This window comes from Gopherus evgoodei, chromosome 1, assembly GCF_007399415.2.
Source record: "Gopherus evgoodei ecotype Sinaloan lineage chromosome 1, rGopEvg1_v1.p, whole genome shotgun sequence".
Classification (NCBI taxonomy): Eukaryota; Metazoa; Chordata; order Testudines; family Testudinidae; genus Gopherus; species Gopherus evgoodei.
The window spans coordinates 180,563,908-180,589,761 of NC_044322.1; the positions used below are offsets into that span (position 1 = coordinate 180,563,908).

The window sequence follows — 25,854 nt, forward strand, 5'->3', positions numbered from 1 at the left end:
GACTTTTTCTCCTACAGGTTTCTCCTATTCTTTCCCTCCAATCACTGCTTCCCTTATAGCCTAAGTTCCTGAAGTAGAACTGGCTGAAAAATGAAAACAAGTTACAGGAAAAAGTTCAAAATTGTTTTTCTGTTGAATGACTCAAAATGGCCCCATTTTTCTTTTATTAATGTGATGATTGTTTGACATTTTGAAGTGAATTGGTCTTGGCCAGAACACATGACATATCATGCTGCTTTTGTAGCATATACCTGTGCCCATTTCAGGGTCATTAAGCCTTTCTCCAGGTACATGAGAGAATATGGCCTGATAATTATAAATTGCTACTCGTACTAGATAATAGTTGGTATCATTTTATCTCTACAAAGCACTGGTATACAGGCAAATACTATAATCCAGGGGGGAAAAAAGAGAGAGAGAGACTATTAGAAAATGAATGACATTACCATGACTAATGGGCACAGCCTTGAATGGGGGCCAGTGCAGAAAGACCATGTACTCAGCGTACTTCAGGGAGGGATTATGCCTCCCTGAGCTTCCCAGTGAAAAGGGTAACTCATGTATATGCATCCAGCTACACCTGGCCCTTTCAAAGGAGTGATGTCAAGGAAGGGAGAGAACTATGGCCTTGCCCCTCTTACTTAAATGTGTATCTTCAGGGACATGTTAAGGAAATGGTCTTCATGCCTTCCCAAAGGTGATTGTCCCTAGCTCTTACACAGGATATGAAAAGAGAGGGAAATGCCCCCTGTGTTCTTCCTCCTTCCCTGGTTTCTGAAGCAAAAGACAGTGAGAATCTAGCTCTGTGTAAGTTACACAGGAGCTTTTACCGCTTGTTCAACATTTTGATGACAAAGCCTTTGTAGCAATTATGTAATTCCATTCCCTTAATAGGTATTTATATTATATTTGTTTGGCTTGGTGTACACTTAAAATTTAGGTTGACACAGCTATGACAGTCACCCTACCCACTGAGAGCCATGCTGACCTCACCTACAGTTTGGATGCAGCTGGGTCAATGACAGAATGCTTTAGTCAGCCAAGCTACAATCATTCAGAGAGAGAGAGAGAGAGAGTGTGTATTTCTGTTGCTATAGGCTTTGTGCACACTATGGGGTTATGTTGCCATAGCTATGTCACTATAGTCCCCAGTGGAGACATAGCCTTTGTGTGCTTCATATTTGATATTCCTAAATTTGAATGGTCCAAACTACCAAACAGTTCCCTTAACTTTAAATTAGGATGAAACTAAACCGCCAATAGGAATGGTAAATCAAAATGAACCAAATTCAAATTCTTTTTAATGGGTAATAGAAGGCCAATTAAGTCTACGTAATATATGTATTTTAGTTTAGAGATTAAAGGCCAGATTCTCATTTTTGGTTAAATCTGTGTCCCTTTGTTGGCCAATGAATTTACACTGGATGAGGATCTGGCCCTAAATTTAAAATATGTTGTTTAAGTAAGTAAATATAATCCCTCATTTAGGGCCATAAACTCATATGCATGAATACATATGTAGATTTTATTTTTATAGTGTCTGCTTTATACCCAGTAGACCATAATGCTCAGTAGCTCTTATGATAAAGATTTCAAACTAGGACATCTGATAAGTTGGTTCTGGTGACTGCAGAGAAGCGTGAGGACAGCAAAGGGTGCAGGAGGATGGAAAAGATGGTGGGAAATATGGACAGGGCTTTCTCCATCTTTACCGCTGTTACCAGTTAATAAGAATATCAGACCACAGTAGTCTGGAGCGAGGATGATTTTGCAGTGAAGGCACTGGACTGGAACTTGAGAGATCTCGGTTCAGTCTCCAGCTCTGCCACAGACTTCCAATATGACGTTGGGAAAATGACCCACAAAAGGGATCATCTACCTCTGAGGTGAGCAGGCTAACTACAAGGCACTAGAGTCATCCTAATTTATTATCTGTGTCCATTAATATTGACTTATTTAATTAAACTTCAGTAGGGGGGAGTGAGGGAAACCCACATCCTATAGCTCAGCATCTAGGATTGTCACATGAGAGGTGGCAGATCCCTGTTCCACTCCTGTCTCCTCATCAAGCAGAGGGGCACTTGAACAGGGGTCTCCCAGTCCCAGGTGAGTTGCCTAACCATTAGGTTAAAGGTTTTAAGGAAGCTCCTTCCCCACCCATCCCCTGACTGTTTTGGTGGAGTTAGGTGGTCTCTGAGCTTGCGATTTAGGTATCTGAACACTTATCTTTACCCTGGTTAATGAATCGCTTAGGCTGGAAACAGGCTCCCAGGTGCCTAGAGTGAGGCAACAGTGTGCATGCTTAGAGGCAGAAACATAGGCACCTATGTAACTTTTACCACAAATATTCTGGCTCTAAGTGAGTTCAGGCACTTACAAGGTTAGGCAATGGGAGTTTTGTGGTTTGCAGTGGTGCCTAATAACAGGGCTTAGGACCGAAGTACTTTTGTAGATCCCCCCTTAATCTCTCTGTGCCAGGATGACCATACATCCTGTTTTGGCTGAGACAGTCCCTTTTTTAAGCCCTGTCCCAGCTGTCCAAACGTTTTTTTGCAGAGTGGGCATTTGTCCTGTTTGATCTTGCTGACTTGATTAGTTTGTCTCTCTTGTCTATTAGACTGGAAGTTCTTCAGAGCTGTCACTGTGTTTGAGAATTTTGTTTTTATCTTGTTGATGATTGTAAACACTGCTGGTACAGTATAATGTTTGTTAGAAGTAATAATTCTTTGTCTCTACCTCCCTGTCTGCAATAGTAAATCACGATCCAGATTGCAAAGCAAAACACAAAATGCTTTTCTAAACCTGTTCAGTACCGCATGATTACAGACTGTAGTCTCTGGCTAAGTAGAATAAATGCTATCATTGGTTTCTGAAGGAAATTAAGTTGGAACCTGTCCAGTCACCAACCTCATGCAAAAGCTCAAACCTTTCAAATCCCTAGTTGATATTACATGCTGACATACTATATAGATATAGAATTTAATACAGCTATTTAAATGTATAATTATTGAAATTACCCATATTCCCTTGGTTTAATGGTGTTCACTAAATTGGCATGCATAATTTATGCCATTATTGCTGTCAACGATCAATCCAAATGTGAGACAGCAACATATAAACTAAATGACAGAATAAAGCATTTAGGAGTTTCTTCAGAACAAGATCATCATAAATGATGGCACTGACAATTTTCACATTTTCTGTCAGTCTCTGCATGATGAACTGTATTATGGCCTATGGAATTTTATTTGTGATATTACTGTATAAACCTCTTTGATAAACAATTTAGAAGACAATAACTATGGTTCTTCGCAAAGAGACACCGGGGCAATATTTGTACTACAGGTCAGTGTTATTATCCCTCCTCCCCCTTTTTTGTTATTAGTTAACATTTCAGTCTCTTATTCAAATATCAGTCATTTTACAGGAAAATAGAATCTTAACATTTTACACATTCATGCCTTATGTGAATCCAATAAAAAATACACTAAGCAAACAAAATCCCAGCTACTATCCTGTTGATTTAGAATAATAATAAAGATATTTTATACTATACGTTTAAGCCAAAAATGGCTTTTTAAAAAAACCTCGTCCTTCACACATCTGAACAGTGATCTGCATCCATTTCCATAGCTTGAAGGTGCTTTAGAATTCATAGTATTAATCAAAATGCCAGAGCACGTCACAGAAGGATTAAAATGACCAAATCTCATTTCACAGGTCTTGCTACACTGTGATATTTGTTATGTTTACATTTCTAAATGGAGTCTCCTCTCAACAACAAATACCATGTGATGTTGTAAATTTCTTTTACAAGGTGATTACAGGGAAATGAGGAAACCTACAAATGGGAACTAAGGAGAAACTTCTGAGTTATTTTTGGCTCACCACAGTGAATCACTGAATCATTTTAAATGTTCTGGGAAGGAAAGGATCTGTCTTTAGTTTGATATTTCCTATGTAACATTCCAATATTGAAAGAATTTCAGAACAGGAAACTTCTCTAAGGTCTTTTTCCCCCTAGAGCTCCTAGACATACATTTTATATATATCTAGGGTGTTCAGAACAAATATAATCAGTGCACATGTTAAAACAGGGTAATTTGTATACATCTCTTTAGAGGAAAAACTGAAATTAAATATGTATACTAAAGTAAAGAAATATATTTGTACAATCAGTTAAAATATACTACCATGGTATTCCCACATCTTTTGTCTTAAGACTAATGTGTTAGAACAGTGATTTCTAGAAGATAAATAACTATAAATCTTGTAAGACATGAGAAACAATAACAATAATAAAACTAATCATTGAAATGGAAGTTTTAAATAGGAAGCAAAGAGCTAATAAAAATTCATGTTAATAGGTGAACTTGAAACTAGAACTACATCCTTTTCCACTGATATTCTCATTATTTGTGAAACACACTGGACTGGAAGTGGCCAACACTCCATAAAGAACCATAAAATCATTTGATCCGGAAGGACAGACAATGTTAACAAGGAGTTGCCTTCATATTATCAGAAAACTCTTACAATTCTTTGAAACACTATAGGTGGATCTCTTCATGCATTGAACTACAAGGGAAACATGTGACTACCATACAGTCTGTGCACCCACAACAGATGCAGAAGACAGTGCCGTAAACCAACTTTACAATGAACATCAAACAAATATTTCACAAACCCCATTTAGAGATCTTTTGCTCATAACAGGATCTTAATGCCAAGATTGGGAATAATAATTCAGAGTGGGAGAACATCAAGGGGAAAGGAGGAATAGGAAGACAATGCTGGAAAAAAAAAAAAGAGACCGCAAGGTCTATAAACAGCCTAAACAAAAACTCAGGCCATCAATGATTGCTACAGTCAGGTCAGAGTTAACACTTCAACATTTGCGAAAGAAGATAGGCCTTTATAATGTCAAACCTTGGAGAAATACAGACACTGCGGTGTCCTTTCAGAATACCATTAGTGGCTTGTTTGCCCCATTTTAGATCTAGATGACACAACAATAAAACAAGTCTGGCAGAGGCAAAAGATACCATTCATGCCATGAGCGAGGAGGTTTTAGGGATGTGGTCATATCCAAAAAGGAAAGACTGCGTGACACCAGAGGTTGAGAACCTATTAAGAAGAAAAAAGGAAACATATCAAGAAAATCTGAAAGCTGAAGATTGTTTTTCCACTCAGGGCAAATACAGACAGATCAAAAGGGACTAAAAATACTGGTAAAAAATCTAAGAAAAACTGGCTCGACAGAGAAGACGAACAGCTTGAAAAATATTTTCCAAAAAGTAATGCAAGAGTCCTTTTTCAGAATGTTACTACTATCAAAGAAGTTAGCACCTGCAACAAGTCAGCTATGAGATGTTCATGGAAATTATATGGTAGATATCCAAAGTTGAAAGAATATTTTCATCCTCTATTGAACAAGAATAGTCAAATTGACCCAGCTGTCCTTGAGGCCATCAACTGCAAAAGTAATAACAAACAACAACATGTATTAGAAGCAGAAATTGAAACCACAGTCAGGTCCCTGAAAATCAAGACACCTGGTCCAGATGTGTATCACCAGAAGTGATAAAACATGGTGAAAGAAGCATGATCATGCTTCTTTGCAAACTATTTAACTTCATTTGGATGAAAGGCAAAGTCCCTGAAGGACTGGCAGGCAACACTCAATGCCTTTTTTCCACTCTTTAAGAAAAGTGACCTGACAGATTGCAATAAGTCTCATGAGCATTCCTAGCAAGGCATTCTGGAGAGTGATTCTTGACGAATGAAAAGAAGAGCAGAGGAAATTCTTTGAGTCACAAGCTGGCTTTGGACATGGACATTCCATTCCACCTTTTGTCAAACCTTTGGGAGGCACATAGAGTTCAATGAACCCCTGTTTTGCACATTTTTTGACATGAAGAAAGCATTCTACTTAGGCCTATCTAGTGATTAAAAAAATTAATCATGATTAATTGTGTGAGTAATCACACTGTTAAGCAATAATAGAATGCCATTTATTTAAATAATTTTGGATGTTTTCTACATTCTCAAATATCTTGATTTCAATTACAACACAGAATACAAAGTGTACAGTGCTCACTTTATATTTATTTATGATTACAAGTATTTGCACTGTAAAAAACAAAAGAAATAGTATTTTTTTCAATTCATCTAATACAAGTATTGTAGTGCAATCTCTTTATCATGAAAGGTGAACTTACAAATGTAGACTTATGTACAAAAATACTGCATTCAAAAATAAAACAAAGTAAAATTTTAAAGCTTGCAAGGCCCCTCAATCCTACTTCTTGTTCAGGTAATCCCTCAAACAAACAAGTTTGTTTACATTTGCAGGAGATAATGGTTCCTGCTTTTTGTTTACAATGTCACCTGAAAGTGAGAACAGGCATTCGCATGGCAGTGTTGTAGCCGACGTCGCAAGAAATGTACATGTCAGATGTGCTAAAGATTCATATGTCTCTTCATGCTTCAACCACCATTCCAGGGGACATGCATCCATGCTGATGATGGGTTCTGCTCGATAACAGTCCAAAGCAGTACAGACTGATGCAAGTTCATTTCCATTATGTGAGTCAGATGCCACCAGAAGAAGGTTGATTTACATTTTTGGTGGTTCGGATTCTGTAGTTTCTGCATCAGAATGTTGCTCTTTTAAGACTTCTGAAAGCATGCTCTGCACCTTGTCCCTCAGATTTTGGAAATCACTTCAGATTCTTAAACCTTGGGTCGAGTGCTGTAGCTATCTTTTTAGAAATCTCACATTAGTACCTTCTTTTCTTTTGTCAAATGTGTGAAAGTGTTCTTAAAGTGGACAACACATGCTGAGTCTAGGGTTGCCAGGTGTCTGGTTTTCGACTGGAACACCCGGTCAAAAAGGGACCCTGGCAGCTCCGGTCAGCACCGCAGACTGGGCCATTAAAAGTCTGGTAGGTAGTGCTGCAGGGCTAAGTCAGGCTAGTCCCTACCTGTCCTGGCAGCATGCTGCTCCCCAGAAGTGGCCAGCAGGTCCAGCTTCTAGGCACGGCGGGGAGGGAGGCAACTCCGAGCACCAGTCCACACTCCCGTTGGCTGGGAACCACGGCCAATGGGAGCTGGTACCTACGGGCAAGAGCAGTGTGTGGAGCCTCCTTGCCCCCCCCCACCTAGGAGCCGGACCTGCTGGCTGCTTCCGGGGTGCAGTGTGCTGCCAGCACAGGCAGGGAGCTTGCTTTAGCCCCGCTACGACACTGGCCAGGAGCTGCCCGAGGTAAGCCTGAGCCCCAGCCCTGAGCCCCTGCCCCAGCCCATGCCCAAACCTGGAGCCCCCTCCTGCACCCCAAGCCCCTCATCTCTGGCCCCACCCCAGAGCCTGAGCCCCCGGCCCTGAGCCCATACTCCCTCCCATATCTCAACCATCTGTCTCAACTTGCAGCCCCCTCCCTCACCCTGAACCCCTCTTTTATGCCCTCCTGGAGCCCACATCCCCAGCTAGAGGCCTCACCCTCATGCTCTCCTGCACTCCAACCCCCTTCCCCAGCCCACTGTAAGTGAGTGAGGGTTGGGGAGAGCAAGCCATTGAGGGAGGGGGAATGTAGTGAGCTCGGTTGAGGCCTCAGAGAAGAGGCGGAACCTCAGGGAATGGGCAAAGCTAGGGTGTTTAGTTTTGTGCAATTAGAAAGTTGGCAAGTGTGACTGGGTCACCATCTGAGACGGCTATAAATGAAATATATGGCAGAATGTGGGTACAGCAGAGCAGGGGACATATAATTCTCCCCCAAGGAGTTCAGTCACAAATGTAATTAATGCATTATTTTTAATGAGTGTCATTAGCATAGAAGCATGTCCTCTGGAATGGTGGCCAAAACATGAAGGCGCCTATGAATTGTTTAGCATATCTAGCATGTAAATATCTTGCAATGCCGGCTACAAAAGTGCCATGCAAGTGTCTGTTCTCACCTTCAGGTGACATTATAAACAAGAAGCAGGCAGCATTATCTCCTGTGAATGTAAACAAACTCATTTGTCTGAGTGATTGGTTGAACAAGAAGTAGGACTGAGTGGACTTGTAGGCTCTGAAGTTTTACATTGTTTTGTTTTTGAGTGCAGTTATGTAATAAAAAAATCTACATTTGTAAGTTGCACTTTCATGGCAAAGAAATTGCACTACAGTATTTGTATGAGGTAAATTGAAAAATATTGTTTCTTTGTTTATCATTTTTACAATGCAGATATTTGTAATAAAAAATAACATACACTTTGATTTCAATTACAACACAATATATATGAAAATGTAGGAAAACATCCAAAATATTTAATATATTTCAACTTGTATTCTACTGTTTATCAGTGTGATTAAAACTGCGATTAATCACAATTAATTTATTTCATCGTGATTAATTTTTTGAGTTAAACACGTGAGTTAACTGTGATTAATCGACAGCCTCAATTCTACTCCATTAACAGAGAAGCTCTATGGAAAGTACTCAAGTGGTATGGTTTTAGCTGTAAACTGATTCAAATACTACTGAGTTTGTACAACATAGCTTGGCATGCCGTAAGAATCAATGGTGAGCTGACTGTGGTTTGTAGTGAAAACTGATGTCAAACAGGGCTGTATGCTCAGTCCAGTACTTTTGCTCTATGCTTAGAAAACATCTCACCCAACTCCCTTGACAACATGGATGGAAGCTGCATGATTACTTGGACTTTGCACATGATATTGTAATAATGCCTACAGAGCAGTACAGCCAAGAAGCAGGGATCAATCAGTACACAACAGCCAGAGAATGAGGATTAAGAATCAGTGAACAAATAACCAGGCTAATGGTAATATAAAAAAATCAAGAAACTGGCTAAACTAGTCATTAATGGTGTAGATGTTGAATAAGTAGAGATCTTCCACTATTTGTTTCCATCATAATATCTTCTATGAAGATGACATCAACAAGGAGATGGCAGTAATAGCTACTGCCAGCAGAAAGTTTGCATGCCCAACTAAAAACTTTTGGAACCTTAAATCAGTGTCCATGACAGCTAAAATCAGACTGTATACAACACTCATTGTACCCACATTTTTTTACAGTTTTGAAACATGGATACTGACAAAGCATCTGGAGCAGAAGCTGCAAACCTCTGAAATGAGGTGGCTGCACCATATTTTAGGCATGACAAGGCTGGATAGACTAAGAAATGATGACACCCATAGAAGATTGAAAGTGCAATGTGTGACTACAGTAATCAAAAAAGAGCTATATACAGTGGTTTGGCCATGTTGCTAGAACGACCCCAGAGTGACTGCCTAAATTGTTCTCTATGGAAAAGTGCATGGTAATAGATGCTGTCGAAGTCCAAGGAGAGAGTGGTATAGCAATATATAAAACAAAACATAAAACTATCCAGGGTCCTCTAACAGGCTTACATGGCAGCTTAAAACAAATGTAGATGGAATCTGCTCATAACGTCGACCCTACCCAACCTTGGAAAAAGGAGGACGATGATGATGATGATGATGATGATAAAATTGATTCAGATGAACAGGCATTCATTAAAAATATACTTTGACCTTATCTGTACATTTCTACAGCTGAACAGTTGCTCACATCTAGTCACTACCCATGAAACTGAGCAATGGCAGTACCTTTTCAAGACATTAAAAATGTTCTTTTGACTACAAGTAATAGGAGCAAAATAGCTTTCCTTTTGAAGCTTTTGCTTTAGTCATAGATAGATTACCTAGAATGGCCAATGACCTGAAGAAGGACACAGACTTATTCAAAACATGTCTAAGAACCAAAGGCATCAATCCACATGTGAGAGCAATCATAGAATAAATGTATTTAAGGTGCCAGGATCTTGATGGCACCTTAAATGAGGAGAGGATTATGCTTACATACTAAGTAATCTGGATAGGTAATTGGATATGCAGTTAGTAACCTTGAAATGTATAAACACCTAACCTATGAGTTATAAGTGGCAATAGCTAATGATCAGCACATGAAATTGCTAATGTTTTCCAGAAATTAACTGGTTTTAGTTTCTAAGATTGTGCCAGTCTCACTGATGAAATGAATTGATCAAGACTTATTTAAATTTCAAAAAAAATAAAATATCATTGTATTTGAATACTGCTTTACGTAGGTCTTACAGTACCATATTCATCCAGTCCTGAAAAATAAAAGAAATATATTTAAAATATAAATACCGCAGAGCTGTAGATAGTGCCTTTATGCACAACCCTGAGTAAGAAATGATGTAAAGGTGCACTTTCCCCAGAGGGAAAGCCAGGAGAGTAGGTAGCATCTAAAAATAGCATTGTGGCTGCAGTGGCATGGGCTAGCCACCAGGGCCGGGTTTCCAATTAGGCATATGCTTGGGGCATTCTAGGGGCACCTAAAAGTGGGTTAGAAGTTAATACATACAGCTCCCCTGTGGGCAGCTGGGGTCCTGGTGTGGATTGGTGGCCACCCAGCTTGTGGGGCTAGAACAGGATGAGCATCCAAGTCAGCCTGCCTCGGGGCACTGTGAGCTGGGCCAGGGCAGGGCAGCTGCTGAAGGTGCTGGAAGCGTCCTAGCCCCTACTCAATCTTGGCCACTCCACTGCCTCCACCCCCTGCTGGGACGGGCAAAGGAGGGGTGTGGTAGCCACCCAAGTAGAATTACACCCTATCTCCTGGGTATATATTTGGGTGGCTAACCCAAGCCACTGCCCATGCCACCACGGCCATACTGTTATTTTTGGGTGCTAGCTTGACCAGAGCTAGTGTGTGTATGTCTGCTTCTGCTGGAAATTACACCTCCCAGCTGCTGTGCAGACATACCATAAGACAATAGCACTCAACCTTTCCAGACTGCTGTACTCCTTTCAGGAGTCTGATTTGTCTTGCGTACTCCCAAGTTTCACCTCTCTTAAAATGTACTTTCTTACAAAATTAGACATAAAAATACTAAAATGTCACAGCACGCTATTATCGAAAAATTGCTGACTTTCTCATTTTTACCATATAATTGTAAAATAAATCAAATGGAATATAAGTATTGTACTTAGATTTCGGTGTATAGAGCAGTGTTGTAAAGCTAGGCAAATAGCTAGATGAGTTGATGTAACCCCTGGAAGACCTCTGAATACCCCAAGTGGAATGTATACCCTTTGTTGAGAACAACTGCCCCAAGAGACACTCCTCTGAGACAAAATTCTTTCCAGCCTCATATCTTCATTGCTTCAGCTCTTAAATGTGTCCAATATACACCCACCCTATGCATGTATCTAGGTCCACTGGCCAGAATAGGGTAAAACTTCTGTAACTGTTGCATTCTGACAACACTTACTGCACTCTAAACTAAACTTCCATTGGTATGTTCAACCTTACATCCAGGGACACTAATTAGGGAAACTGGGGAGGGAGCATATGTACATCCTCCCCTTCCCCCACGCCCCAGGTTTTTGAACTTGCTTAAAGTTACATAGGCCACAGAGCCAGGGGAAACCAGGGCCTGGCCGCTTTTAAACTGTGGTTTCATACTAAATCAGAATAGCTGCTGCTGGAGTGGTCCAGAGCATTGCTCCAGCTGTGTGGTCACAATAGCACTGAAATTTGACTAGTCATCCTCCCCATCCTCCTGAAATTTGACTAGCTAGAGGGGTGGATAGGTCAAGTTGCAGTGAGTGGCCTTGAGACCCGATGGATAGGCTCTGAACTCCCCTCAAATTTGGCTTGGCCGTCCATCTGTCCAATTGGAATGGCAGCCAGGCCAAATGCTGTGGCATGCAGGGATTTTGCTCCTGTGTGAAGGAGCACAAGGGAGTCCAAGGAGAACTTGATTCCTGGTGGTACCAGCTCATGCACTGTCTGAGTAAGAGAGAGATGGGAGACACAAGGTCCCTGAAGGGAGGTGGGAGGGGGTAGGATGAGTGAATACCAGAAAGGTATCCTCGTGGGTGGGGAATTTTTAGATACATCCCCACTAAAATATCTGAATTGACACCACTGCTTATCTCTGCCTCTTGAACATATGTAATCAGGTACTATTTCTAAAATTATATAATGTAATATCTCACAGATTGGTTGCATTGGTGGAAGATGAGATATGTAGGTAGATGTCATCAGCATATTTTTGTCTACAGTCTCTGGCATCTCATTTTCTCTCTAAGGGATGTCATGTAGATAGTAAAGAGGATAGGAGACACATCTCAATGGCATTCTGCAGGTAAAGGCTTTTGGGAGAGAGGAACTATTGCCTGTTACTAGTCTCTGTATCCTGTTGAAAAGGCATAATGGGACTTCCTGGATGGGGTGCAAGCCAAGAACCAGGGACCTGGGAGAAGGACTGAAGATAGAGGAGAATAAACCGGGGGCAAAAATAGAACAGGATTTAGAAGGCATAAGGGGATGTAAACAGGATGATGGCCAGAATGATCCTGAGCAAGAACAATTGGAGTGGGAAGTTTGAAGTAACCTGGGAGAGGGAGAGAAAGGGAGACCTTATAAGCAGAAGAGGAGTCCAATGGGGTAAAGGGTTGCCACTGCCAAGAGGACAGGTGGGCAGAGTCGGAAGTGTAGGGGTTACACCCTCCTTTGGAGTGCCTCTTTTGAGGATAGAAGTGACCTCCACAGAAGTGCCAGAGAGCCAGTTGAAAGAAATTATGTCCATGAGAGGGGATGGATGGTAGCCCCCGGAGGAGTCAGGCTGAGGGAGGAGAAGCACCCCAGTAGGTAAACAAAAGGTGGGGAGGTATATGACAGTGTGAGCAGCCTAAGGCTGACTCACCACTGTGTGCACTTGGCAAGTGTCCCCAAATGGAGTGGATAATTGTTTAAGGATTGGATAATTAACCACTTAACAAGGTGATTCCACTTGTCAGCTGAGGACAGTTACCAGAGATAGGAAGAGGAAGGAGGGGAAGGGCAAGAGAAGTCCAAGCTCTCAGGGAAGTAATATTTCTTCCTCCTCTCACCCTGTGCCTAGGGAGAAGGTAAAAACTTTATGTTGTGGAGGGATAGGAACTTGCATACGAGGAAAAAAAACAACAACTTCTCACTGGTGTGCATGAGGACTATTAGCAGCAAAGACTCCAGGGTGAGGGAGCTCCACCCTATGATACGTGTTGTAGTTATGAATAATATGACTGATTATGAAATGGGAGTGGGGGATGAGTGGCAAAAGCGGTGGATTTACTGTAGGGTTCGATGTAGAGAAATGTATTAAGAAATAGTGTTTGCATAGAACTTCCCAGTTATCCTTCTGTGTTTACCTTTATTATTTGAAATACACTTTGTATGATGTGATGCAACGATAGCAATAACATTTCTTAATAAAATAATAACCTTATAAAAGTACAATATTAAACCATTGTTAGGCAGGTCAGCGGCCAGTAGCATGCCAAAACACCAGCAATAAACCAACACCAAAACATTTAACAAAAACAAAGTGCATGAGCAGTAAAGCCATTTCCAAACAATATGGTTGCACATCCCATGGCCATCCTTGCACCCCCATTGTCCTTTCTGTTCCTTCCACATTTAGTATGCAGTGAGCACTCCTGCAGGAGGTCTGCAGGGAAGAATGGGTCAGCATGGCAGTGGAGGTATGCAGGGGGAGGGGCTTCCAGGAGGGTGAAGGACTGCAGGGGGGATAGACTTGTCCTGCAGGTGCTGTTAAATCACAGTTACATGGAACACCCAACCATGGAATTGCAGATGGAAATCAGAACATTGTGTGAGTGCAGCACAAGCCTGTATGCTGGTGGCCATAAGCATAAGCAGTCTCTCAACCAGGTTTTTCTGACTGGCTGAGAGAGGAAGATAGGACCTATGGTCCTGCTCTAGAAACTGCACTACAAGCCTGTCCTTGCGAGCTGAAGCTCTGTCCTCTTGCTCTGCAGCCTGTCTGTGCCTTTTTATTTGCTGTGAATCCTTCTCCCTCTGGTACTGCACCTGCCTGAATGTCCACCATAAGTTCATCACAGAAATGCTTCCATTTGGATGGGTCCATGGTAGTTCTGCATCCCAGGGACCTGCCAGAGTGGGCCCATGCTGCCAAGGTGGAAGGACCAGCAAAGCTTGAAGGACCATCAGAGTGTAAAAGGCCTAAAAGCAGACATCAAACAGGGCATTATTGTTTCAGTGCTTGGTAACAGGTTCCATGCATTCCCAGGCAAAAGTGCCTTGTGGAATCTCAAGACCAAAAAACAATACTTTGTAAAACTGAGTTTTAATATATTCCAAGAGGGATGCCTGAGTTCCCAGAGGTTCCTTGGACAAATCTCAGTTAATCACAGTGAAAAGCCTGCACAGATAATGGTAAGTTACAATTTAATTCTTTTCTTGTTTGTTTGTTTGTTTGTTTAAAAATTGCAGAGCTTTTTGGCCTTTATTTGGCTTCATGTCCCCAGGTTACTACATAAGCCTTGCCTATGCTCTCAAGCAGTCCACATGGCTCCAGAATGGCAATGGGAGATTTTATTCCAAGCTGCTGCTGGCTAGCTGGCTGTGTACACTACTGAGATTTTCAAATTTATTGTGACAGAGAGGCACACCTACAAGTTGAGGGGGTTAGTGACCTACAGATGTGGGCCTGGAAAATACACTCTCCCCTGAAATTTGACTACTAATCTGGAGTTCCTACTACAGGAGAAGTTTGTGGCTATCAGCACCCAGGATGGGTCAAAATTCATTGGGGAATCAACCAGATTCTGCATTAGTATCCACATGAATGACTACCATATGGCTTCTGATGTAGACTGCTCTGAGCACATCTACCCAGGGACTACATGCAAACAGACACATGATAATTCAGGCTTTCAAAGAACTAAACAGCCAGTCCATCCCTCCCCTTATACATTTCTGCACTGCATACAACCCGCTGGTCATACTCCAGACATGGATTTCATTACCCGAGGACTATATTTAGGCTTCCACCATCACATCACACAGTGTTCTATTTGCAGGTTGTTATGTTGTAGCATACCCAATTTGTACTGCAGGGTCTACTAAAAAGGAAGGCAATTTACGTTTCTTACATTAAACAGCCTGACACATCTCTGCAAGAATGTGAATTTCTAATAAAAACTTCATTTTAAAAGCTTGTTCCACTGTTGTTTAAGCTTCCCATTCTCCAGTTGGTGGGGATCAGGTGAGTCTGGATGCTGGTATGGCTTGCAATAAATTCTGCATTGGATGATAAACCAGTAATTCCTCCCATCTCTGTATTAATAACAACAAACATGGAACCAGAAACTTACCAGGCTCAGGAACTACTTCTACATCTTGTTTTGGATGCTGGTTCAATAGTGGGCAGTTCCTCTGAGTAGGGACCTGGAATGTGCTGCAGCTGCTGGGGTGGTAAAGCATCCTCAGGAACCAATTTGAGTACAAGTCACTTTGACAACCTGATCTAGCACCTGCTGGTTCCCCTCCAGTCCTATACTGGATTCATGGGTAAGAAGGTCACCATTCGAGATGACTAGACTGTTGAAGAGCTGCTGGCTCTGTGCTTGGCACAGTACCTAAACACAAGAAAGGATTCACTCTGCATGCAGCTCAGTGGTTAGAACAAAATGGAAGGGTTAAACACAGAACATCTGTACTTGAACCAGTGTGGGGTGCTTCCATTTCCTGGGAATTGATTGACCAGTCTTGAGATAGAAAGGACAAATTCCCATGGATTGTGGTTGGTGGGCTCTCAGGACCCCAGAATCAGGGTCCTGGGCCCGAGCTGTGTCCATACTGCAAAATGATAAGATTTTGAACCCAGTCCCTGTGGGGCTCCAGGGCCTGGGCCTGGGCCTGGGCCTGAGCATAAGTTAGACAGAATTGTGTGTGGACAGAAGGGGGCTTGGGCTTGAGTCTGAGCCAGGATTTATGCTGCAGTGTAGACATACCCTTCAGAGCTATTTCCATGAGAGGAGCTAATGTGATGTCTGAGTATATAGCATCATGTCATGGGTTATTAGAACATACTTTGTGATGGATTTTACACCCCACACAATGCAGAGCAGGTTAAATTAGGTTAATTAACCTGATAATCTGCACCTGGAGGACAGTCAGGGAATGAAAGGCTGATTGATGATAGAGCCCAGCTGAGAAGGAACAGGTGGGCCTGGTATAAAGCCAGTTGGATGAAGGGATGTGTGTTTGGTGTTATGGACTTAAACAGTGTGCAGGTACTCTCTGGGAGGAGGGAGTTTAGGCTGGTAAAATGTGAGAGCCAGCAAATGTAGAAAGGAGTCAAGGTAAAAGGCAACAGGATCTAGATGAAAGCAGACCACAGTTGCTTGACATAGTGTTCTAGGACCAAAATCTAGAGTAGAGGGTAGGCTTAGGTTCCCCTACAACACTGCACTGGGAGGTAGAGCAGACAACTGCTTAGGACAATTGTCTGATAGAACTTTGCTACCTTGAAGGGGAGGACTATAGTGAGCTGGCTGGAGAGCCGAGAGAGAGAGAGCACCTTGAGTGGGGGTGGGGGGGGGCAGGCAGCAGGGCATGTGAACGAACAGGACTGGGGCACTGGACCCGGAAAGAGACAATGCCCTGAACAGCCAGGAGGAAGTACCTTTGTGGTGAGTGGACCCTGTGACAGATTGAGAAAGTAGTGACAATCATTTTACCTAGGACTGGTCAGTTAGGGGAATAGCTGAAGAGGTGAGCTTTTTGCAACAAGTGTTGTGTTGTGGGGATCAGGTGCACTTACTATACTTTTCTGGAAAGTTCTAGGATTGGCAGTTTTAGCTTCTCTGGAGGAGGTATGGATTATTTCTGTAATCATTATGCATAGTTCTTCACCAGCCAGGAGAGCATAGATCTGTTTTGCAGATGATTGCTCAAATAGTCAGGGCTTCTTATGCTTCATTGTGCTGTGGGGTATTGGAGGGAGGTACCAATGCTATTTGGTCCAGTATAGCATTTTCTGTCTCTTTTGCTTCTGAAAAATAGTATATATGACTACTATTGAAAATTGCCTTGGGTCAACAATAGTTAAACATTGCTATGAAGCACCATAGCATGCAGAAGAGGGGCAGAGAGGAGTCAGGAATTCCATTATGTGAACTTGAACTTACCCTGAAGTGCTCTGCTTAGGGTAGTAGCCATTGGTGGGCCATGGAGACAGTAATTATTGTAGTGCATGGGCAATGTCATCCGTGAGGGAAAGAAACTTCAGCCAGTGGGGATACTGCCTCTCAAAGCTGTGCTTTGGGCCCATTAGCAACCAAGCTGCCCTGGTCACTCTTTAGATACAGGTGAAGCTGAACCAGCTAAGAGCTATAGCTCTGTGCTTTTATAGCTCCTTTTCCTTGCAAGATCTCAAGTCACTTCCTGCAATATTAATTTCCTATGCACTCTGTTAGAAATCTTGTTTTAGCATGCAGTGGAGAATAGCTGCTCTCACCTCAACACACTCTTCTACCCACTCCAAATAGACCTCTCCACCTAACAGCACAGTGCTAGCTCAGAAGGTTATCTGTGGCTTGTAGGGGAAGGGGAGCATGCTGCATTGGGTCCTCTTACTTCCTCTAGTTATGGGGCTGTTTTGATCTTTACAACTTTTTTACTCTGGTCTACTAGTAACAGATGAGGGTCACATAGGGTTCAAAGACACACTATGATATTGCTTGAGTAACCAAGGGAAAACAGAGCCCCCTAAAAGTTGAAGGTGAGATAGAAAAGAACATGTATATCTTAATGTGCATATTCAAAATATCCTTAAAAAGGTGCTTACAATTTTATCATGAGCCCCAATGCAGTCTAATTATCTTCTACCAGCGTGGTACAGAAACTGATCCATACTGTTTAAGACCAAACTGAGTAAACTCAGAAAGAATCTGTAACTAAAATATTCAGATAAACTAGAGTTTCCAGTAATTTAGGCCAGATTGTGAAAGGTATTTGGGGGCCTAAAGATGTAGTTAGGCACCAAACTTGCTATAGAGTTTTACCTATTAGGTGCCTAACTCCCATTGAAATTAGTGCCTGTCTGTACCTTTAGGCACCTACATCTCTCTGAAAATCTGGCTCCTTGTTACCACTAGTAACTCCAGGGGTATGAAGGGGAAGGGAGTATCAGTAAGAGACTTAGAGTTTAGGAAGTATGAAGGGAGTAATAAAACGCTGAGATCCTGAAATGTGAACCACTCTATTTTTAATGTATCCATAGTGAACAGTGAAACACATGCATGTATAGTGAAACAGGTAAGTCCTCAAGGCTTTACAACCATTCTATAATGTATCATGGGGTGGAAAGCTTTATTTTAGTAATCCAGTTAAGGATGAAATGCTGAATCTCTAACTTTGGATACCAAAACTTTTAGTTTCCCAACAAGGGGATAAAACCTTGAATTTGCCCCAGCCTCATGGAATCTGGGTCCAATTCAGGATTATTATGGGGGTTTGATTATGCAAAACCAAAATTTGAGCAATTAGATGTGAGGGGTCCTGGTTTTCCCAGTTGCTACATACAGAAACAAATCCTGCTCACTTTACTCATGCTATGAGATATGCAATGGGCTGCTCGCTTGAGCAAAGCAATCATGTGGCTTCGATATGGGGTCATATCTTCGGCTAAGGCTTAGCCGTGGTGAGAGCAGCTGAAGAAAGGGGTGTAATTGCGCAAAGATGTCCTTTGCGCCCACCTGGAGCTACTGGGTGGATCTGAGGTATGAAGGCTTCTCTAATTTACACTAACTGTCAAAGGTCCCAGCAGCTATTCCAGCATCTGAGGATCACTATTGCCCATGTCTCCTTCCTCCTGGCCACTCTAGGAGCTATTAGGGTGGCTGGATAGCACTTGAGTCATCCCCCTTCCCTGCCCCCACACACAGGGATTCTGCAGTCACAGGTTAGGCCAGCTTTAGGGCAGATTTGTGCCAGAGCAGCACAAAGAAATCTTAACATTGAAAAGGATCTGGCTCTCCTGATCTCATTCCCCTTTCCTACTGCTGGTGCAAATCAGGAATAACGATATTCAAGTCAGTGGGTTTACACCACTGTAAAATCAGCATAAGTGAGAAGAATCAGGCCTGCTGTATAAGAAAATATACCAGCTGAAGAACTTGCCAAAGTCACTTACCTGTACTGAATTTCTCACAGTAGCTCTTAAGCTGATGGTGGGTGTAGCAGAGCTGGGATTCTCTCCTCTCTGCCTCCCCCTCTCTCCCCTTGAAGTTTCCTAGAATGCTGACTCTTAAAGTCACATCCACATAACTTCAATATGTAAATAATTACCCCCATGTTTTCCCTCACTCAGGGAAGCTTTAAAATTCATATTTAAATTAAACATGTGTGGCTTGTTAACATCCTGAACATACCTGTGCTGCTCTGCCTCTTTAAATGGCCAGCTGTCAAGTTGGGCCAGTGCCCTAGGAAGCAGCATGTCATTGCAGCTGTTATGGACAGGTGGGGAAAATATTACACAAATTTTTATTTTGAAAAAGGAAAATACATGTCTTATGGGAGGCTCTGAGATGAGGAGGGAGGATGATCTAGGGAAATTAATGAAGTTGGAGGTTGTTTGGCCATTAGAAAAAAGTGAGAGGCATTTTGGCTTTTTACACAAGTCAACTTGCTATTGATCAGTATGTTGCTGACTCTTATTGTGCTCTGTTTCTTCTGAGCTGTGGGGATCTCTAGTGTACTATTTCTTCTCTTCCCTCTTCCTCCCTCTCAAATGACCACTTTACAGTATCATGTAAAGGAAAATCTATCTTCAAACTAAACCAAAAGATTTCTAAAATTAATTTGGAGCCAAGGAAAATTATTGGCAAAATAATTGAATGAAACTATTTGGATTACTACCTGTCCTCTTAATGCACTGTGGCAATGAAATATGTTTGTCTTCATGAGCCCTTTTGAAATAAAAAAGAGTCAAAATTTAATCTGTTTTTAAAATGAGGCAGATAAGTGTTGTCCTTGGGAAGTTGGAGATGCTGCCTGTGGAATAGCTTCTTAAAGTAACTCTCTCTCCCTCTCCCTGCATCTCTCCTTCCCCCCTACCGCCCCGAAAAATTGCATTAACTCCTTTCTTTGCTGTGCTAAGAAGAAAATCCTGTCTATACTTCATAGTCAGAGGAATACAGAAAAATCTCTGCGTTTTCACAGAATTTGAGAAGCCTGCTTAGATGTTTGCTCCCTGTATTGCAGGGAGTACTGAGCTGTGTGGGGAACAACTGAAGGGGGTGAGTAGAGCAGGAGGATTGGCCTGCCTCGATCTACTGGTCATTACCCCCAGCAAAGCAGGATTAGATGAACACTGGGAAGTGACTCAATAACCCAGATTTTGCTAGGGTTCCCCTTCTCCCCCCCTCCACCATAGTCTGAGTCTTAGTGGTGACTGCAGGGTAGCTCCTCTGCTGCTTTGTGGTCCATGGAAGAGAAGATTCCTTCCCCGCTAAGCTTCATCAAATGCCATTTGCCATGGGCATTAGTGGCTTCAATATGGGCCAGATCCTCAGCTGGTGTAAACTGATATAGCTGAATTGAAGCCAGCTATGCTGATTTAAATCAACTAAGGATTTGACCCAAAGTTTTCAAACACCCGTTCATCATCTGTATTTAGTGATATTTGGGGTAAGCATTGGGCAAGTGACTTTTCTCTGTGTAAGGTGATTTACAATGATTTTGTTATACTCCCTATGCAATGATTTTTAGCTGTCTCCCTACAGCTAATGTTAATAAGAACTGTGTGGTTAAATCAATGGGCTGTTTTAATACCCATCCAGAGTCTCATTGTGCTCTGGGATTTTGGTATGGCAGTGTATCATATGGACCAGTATGAAATGTATATCTTTATTAACTACTCAACCTACTCCACACTTCACTGTTAAGTGCCAAATAATCAAAGGCACTTGTGTTTTCAAAGTAGGAACCAATTATTTCATCTAATGACCAATACAATATCTGGTAATTGGTCTACCAAATCTTCTATAGACCAGATACCTTGGAATCTGAAATAGAGAACATTACATATTTATCGTGTATCGAAGAATTCTAATACATAATTTTACAGCCCTTATAATATTGTAGAGGATTAGATAAAGTTAAAGAAAAATGTGCTTTTCAAATTGCTTGTGAATTTACTGTACGCATGAATTTCTGCATGCAGCTACTGTGATTAGACATGCAATTCGTGCAAATATTTGTTCTGAAAATGTAAGTCACTATATTTTTCAGATAATGTTGAATCCATTTTTGCTGGTCAGCATTTTTATAGCTGCCATAGAAACCATAGTTACAAATATGCACTTTCTGCTGTTCAAACGTTCTTTGAATATGTAGATGATAGTAGTGACTCAGTACCCCAGTATTGGTCTATTACTCTGTTCAGATTAGCACATTTAGAGTTCATCTGCCAATGCAATATTTCCTCCTTTTGTTAAGACTAATAATTTATACCATAACTATATTTAAAGTATGGTTCTACACTAAAAGTAACTAGGAAAAATGGCATAATTTTACTCCAGAAATCTGCTCTCTTCATTTATTCAGTATAACTTCAGTTTCTATGACATTTTTACAACTCTTATACCTTCAGAGAATAGAGATCTGTGAGAGAGAACTGCCCGTTCTGGTTTGGGCATTGTAAATCTTCCTATTAGTCTGGGTTTTTTTTCTAATGTAGACTAGACAAAGTATAATAATACCACTAAAACAGGATTTAGGTGATCCTCATGTGACTTTTTTGACCTACACTACTTATAGATTTGCAACAGTCTTTATTGTTCTATTTTATTTTAGTGCCTCCAGTTTGCTCAGAATTTTAAGAAGAAAGCCCCTAAAACAAATCACTGACCTTCTTTAGTAGTCAAACACAGGGTTCTGATTCAGGAGAACATTCTTATTCAACAACACTTTTTTTTCTTTTCTAAATAGGGGTGGATTTCAGCACATGTACTGAAGTTAAACATGTGCCTAAGTGATTTATTGATGTGGGGGGCATGCTTATGTAGGAAATCTGGTGTTATCTCTAAGTCTTGAGCAGCTCAGTAGGGATGCTAATAGTCTTCACATCCCATTGACTTCAATGGGAGCTGAGGATGTTCTGCACTTGGCAGAATTGAGCTCTTAGCGATTAGGCATTTAGGAGCCCTTCTGTAGCTTTCACTGAAGACAATGGCAATATTCTAAGTGACTTAAGTGGTGTGGGGTCAGAACCTAAGATTTCATTCCATGAATGAACCATAGTTCTTAAGAAAAAAAAGTCACATCAATGAATGAATACTTAAAATAGACAATCAAGAATTCCAAGTGGAAAAAAATGACTCTTGTATCACAGCTCCTCTGGATTTCATTCATGATCCTTCTTACAGTATAGTGTCCGCCTTGCATTAGAACACAACATAATCTCTGATCTGCTATGTTCTCTTTTTGCTACTTTATGGTGAAAGGTTTTTATATTTTATTTATATATATAATATATATAATATACGCACACATCACAATATGTTTGCCCACTTTCTCTGCACAAAAGGTTTGTTAGGGACATGTATTAGTTACACCAGATAGCATTCTGTGCTAACATTTGGATCATTTCAGTAACTAACATTTGTTTTATCAACAATGGTTTAATTTGACATGCTGCATAATGCATGTGCAATAACAGTGCCATGTTTGATGGATAAATGCCTAAGAGAAATTCAAATTGGCTAATAAATAAAATTGAATTTAGGTATCCCATTCATTTTAAGCAAATTTGTCATGGATTATTAACTGTACTACCTAATGGCTTGTTTATCTATGCATATATAATTTGAAATCTTTTTGAAGGATTATAACTTGAAATTACCAAGTATGAGCCCATTATTGACAAGGATTATTAATGCTTCTTCGTGGGTGGGCAAGTTGCCAGCACCACTTAAGCAGTAGTTAGAACATGTCTTTAGACACTGCTAACCTTTATGTCCTATCTTGAGACTGAGAATATTTATGTCCTATCTTCCTTTTCTGGTGAAGGTTATTGAAGAGGAGGGGATGGAGAAGGTCCAGCGACACTTTATATAATCAGTGTGTTATACATCTGTGTGTGTACCTGTAAAGACTGTGACTTTGAGTTTATGCAAATGATATCATGTTCTTCCCACATTTCCCAGGATAACTGCACTTTTGAACTCATCCTGGTCTCTTTGACTATATTGAATTTTGGGAGGTGGATGGGTGCAATCCCTCCTGCACCTAAAGGCCCCTCCCTGAACCTTAGGGGAAGAGTTACTGGACCCAGGGTTCAACTAAGTATGGGGGACAACTAAGGAATAACAGGGTCAAGAGTAGGGGACATAGGCTCAAAATTAGGGATCCAGCTGGTCTCTTTGGAATGCAAAGTTGGGACGAATTGCAACACGGATTTAGTAAAGGTAGATCGTGCCAAACCAATCTGATCTCCTTCTTTGAGAAGGTGACGGATTACTTAGATAAAGGAAATGCGGTAGATATAATTTACCTAGATTTCAGTAAGGCGTTCGACACGGTTCCGCACGGGGAACTGTTAGTCAAATTGGAAAAGATGGGAATGAATATGAAAGTTGTAAGTTGGATAAGGAACTGGTTAAAGGGGAGACTCCAGAGGGTCGTATTGAAAGGTGAATTGTCAGGCTGGAAGGAGGTCACTAGTGGAGTCCCTCAAGGATCGGTTTTGGGACCGATCTTATTTAATCTTTTTATTACTGACCTTGGCACAAAGAGCGGGAATGTGCTAATAAAGTTTGCGGATGACACGAAGCTGGGGGGTATTGCTAACACGGAGAAGGACAGGGATACTATTCAGGAAGATCTGAACCACCTTGTAAACTGGAGTAATAGAAATAGGATGAAATACAATAGTGAAAAGTGCAAGGTTATGCATTTAGGAATTAATAATAAGAATTTTGGATATACGTTGGGGGCACATCAGTTGGAAGCGACGGAGGAGGAGAAGGACCTTGGGGTGCTGGTTGATAGCAGGATGACTATGAGTCGCCAATGTGATACGGCTGTTAAAAAAGCAAATGCGATTTTGGGATGCATCAGGCGGGGTATTTCCTGCAAGGATAAGGAGGTGTTAGTACCGTTATACAAGGCGTTGGTGAGACCCCATCTGGAATACTGTGTGCAGTTCTGGTGTCCCATGTTCAAGAAGGATGAATTCAAACTGGAACAGGTTCAGAGACGGGCTACAAGGATGATCCGAGGAATGGAAAAACTGCCTTATGAAAGGAGACTCAAAGAGCTTGGCTTGTTTAGCCTGGCCAAAAGAAGGCTGCGGGGGGATATGCTTGCTCTATATAAATATATCAGGGGGGTTAACGTTAGGGAGGGAGAGGAATTATTTAAGTTTAGTACTAATGTAGGCACGAGGACGAATGGGTATAAACTGGATATTAGGAAGTTTAGACTTGAAATTAGACGAAGGTTTCTAACCATTAGGGGAGTGAAGTTCTGGAACAGCCTTCCGAGGGAAGTAGTGGGGGCAAAAGACTTTCCTGGCTTTAAGACAAAGCTTGATAAGTATATGGAGGGGATGTTATGATGGGATTGTTAATTTGGGCAATTGATCTTGGATTACCACCAGATAGGTCTGCTCAATGATCTGCGGGGAGATGTTGGATGGCATGGGAACTGAGTTACTGCAGAGAATTCCTTCTTGAGTGCTGGCTGGTGACTCTTGCCCACATGCTCAGGGTTTAGCTGATCGCCATATTTGGGGTCGGGAAGGAATTTTCCTCCAGGGCGGATTGGCAGGGGCCCTGGAGGTTTTTCGCCTTCCCCTGCAGCGTGGGGCATGGGTCGCTTGCTGGTGGTTTCTCTGCAGCTTGAGGTCTTCAAACCATTTTGAAGATTTCAATAACTCGATTCTGGGATAGGGGTTGTTGTAAAATTGGATGGGTGGGGTTCTGTGGCCTGCCTTGTGCAGGAGGTCAGACTAGATGATCAGATTGGTCCCTTCTGACCTATGAGTCTGAGTCTATGAGTCTATCAGTGATTCTCCCACTCTCAGACCGGATTTTAGGCTGTGCAGTGTCTTGTTGCTAACCATGACTTACCTCAGCAAGCTTTAGTTATGTTCAGAACCTGCAGTTGTGTTCACTCTAGGTTAATACAGTGAACAGAGAGCCTACTTAAAAGCATTTCAGAGCAGAAAGGCCTTAAAACAATAAACAGACAATATAGCTCACCAAGTACCTATTCATCTTCCACATGGGGATCCTGGTACGTCTAAGCCTCCTATAGATTCTCCAAGACTGCTGGGGTCTGGGTGGTGAAATCTTTTTTCCATAATTCCAGTACTCGAGCCATGCCAGAACACTGCAGAATACATCCCAGCATTGTTTTTGGCAGCTGGAAGGGCTCTCCAATATAATCATATATGAGTGATTGTTGCGGAAATACTGGCAATTTTTCCAGCAATACTATTACTATTTTCAATGGATTCCAGCACTCACAAGGCGGTTGACTCCAGTGTGCTTAGTGACAGTGCATTTTAAATGCTGCTGAGTCTTTCAGATCACCTCCTTGCCAATGACTGAGAGTCTTTAACTGTTTTTAGCTTTTTGATTTGTTAGCTCCCAGCACTGGCAAAACAGCTGTGCAACTTTAGGCTAGAGCCTGTCAACATGTTGTCCTGTAATTGCCCTCTAAGTGTTTATTGGGAAGTTTCTTATCTAGATTTAATTGTGTTGCTTTCCTGCTTGCTTTACCAACAGCCCCCTTTTAAACCAGACCAATACATTCATACAGGGAAGTCTAATAACCAATATAACCATGCAGTTTCTGTATCTCGGTGACCAGGTTGCAACAGAGCTCATAACATTATTATCGATCCATATTCTTAGCTTATGCATAGCTGTTCCATATCTGCCATAATCCTTATTTGCATATTCAGTAAATGCATGTT

General features: G+C 41.5%; 1 protein-coding gene across 15 annotated transcripts in view; it reads left to right on the top strand.

Moving 5' to 3' along the window:
- Nucleotides 1-25,854, top strand: part of ROBO2 (roundabout guidance receptor 2) — a 1,574,925-nt gene that overhangs the window by 523,092 nt on the left and 1,025,979 nt on the right. The gene's annotated exons all lie outside the window — the stretch shown is intronic.